Source organism: Etheostoma spectabile, chromosome 7, assembly GCF_008692095.1.
Source record: "Etheostoma spectabile isolate EspeVRDwgs_2016 chromosome 7, UIUC_Espe_1.0, whole genome shotgun sequence".
NCBI lineage: Eukaryota > Metazoa > Chordata > Actinopteri > Perciformes > Percidae > Etheostoma > Etheostoma spectabile.
In genome coordinates, this window is record NC_045739.1 from 22,263,223 (window position 1) to 22,264,989 (window position 1,767).

The window sequence follows — 1,767 nt, forward strand, 5'->3', positions numbered from 1 at the left end:
CACACACACACACACACACACACACACACACACCTGAGTGGGGTGCTGTGGTGCCTCAGAGGCCCACTTAGTGGCTGTGTGGATTTGATGAGAAGGGCCTTTTGCTTTATTTAGTGAAGTGCTGCCTAATGTGATTATGGTCAGCATGCCGCCTGTTCTCTCTCACATTGGAGAACACACTGGGAGCTATTACCCAAGTCCCCGATGACCGGGCGCTTCCTGGAGAGAAAGGTACTCAAATGTCTCAAATTGGACATTTCTAGACATTTTGTAGACAACGTGCACAATATCTTAGGGGGGAGACAACTCCAGCTGAATAGGAAAAAATTGACTGCCAGACATCACCATGCAAATCATGTATTATGTTGTTAAATATGAGCTAATTTGCATATATTTCCAGGAAACTAAACGTTGGATCAAACCAGATTCAACATTGTTTTATTTTGTTGACATATGAGAGTCAAAGGTTTTTACAGAGGGAATATTGGATATCTCTTTTTATCCCTATCTGATTCACAACAAAAGCCCTCTGTAAAAACCTGAAGACGTTTAGTGTATGCAAGTGCTACTGAAGTGGAGATTTCTGGATCAGATCAAAACGGCCTTTGAAGATATGGATTATAATACATCATACATTTTGCAAGACGTTACAGGTTAATAGGGTAAAACATTTTAACTAAGAGATAGCAACATGAAACCTCCCCAGTTGATTACCTACATTGACACTGTAATCTTTGTGTTACAAGTTTTCAAAAAGAAATATGTTTAGACAAGCATACAAGGCATTATCTAATGCTGACCTTTGGTGAATTTAGGAGAAATTTACAGGCGCTAATAGACAAATTGGGGAACAATAAAAAATCTAAATGGGTATTTGGAATGTGTTTCACCCAATAGTCTAAAAGAAGGCATGTTATGGAAGCAAAATAGCCCAATTACTCAAAATAAGGGTTTTGCTTGCAGTGTCTTCCCCTTAAAGGGTAACTCCCGTTTTATTTTTCCAACCTATTTCCCTATGGTTTTTTTGTCTAACAGATTGATGGGAACAACAATCTTTGACAAGTTAATTGGGCAGTTGTTGAGCTTGTATTTACCATCACAAAAGTGTTTGTTTTGTGTGTCTGTCAACATTATGGAAAGGATTTCTAAGGAGGTTGACCTCACTTTTAAAGAGTAAGATCCTTTTTAAACAAAACCATCTGCGAAATTTCATTTGCTTATACCAGTATTTTCTCCTTTTGAAATTTCTGTTTTGGCCTTTATGTTGTTATCATCTGTCCAGTTTGACAGCCAGGCCGGGTTGCCAGATATATCTGTAAAAACAGTAACCCAGCGCACTACAGCTGTAATGTTAGCACAGCCATGAAAGCACAAAACAAACAAACAGGATAAACGGAGATAGATTCTACCTGACCTAAAAAAAAAATGGCATGTTTCAATGGCATGTGATTCTCTGCAGGTGTGTATGATTCTCTCCAGGTGTGTGCTGCTGATGACCGGCTAGCAGCTGAGACTGATCAGCTGATCAGCGCTTGGCAGCTTAAGAGAAGGCAGCATGGCTGTGTGCAGAGGAGGCTTCTGTGGAAGCCAGCATAGAAAGTGTCCTGGGAGGTTGTCCTGGGACCTGCTCTGCATCAAACTTACCTGTGCCTATCTTCGTCTTCCTGTTGAAGATTGTTTTAAGTTGCCTTGTGTTGTGCGGGCACAACAAAATTGCTTTATTTACCGTTTGTTTTCTGTTGCGAGTTTATTATTTTAAACTGTTTG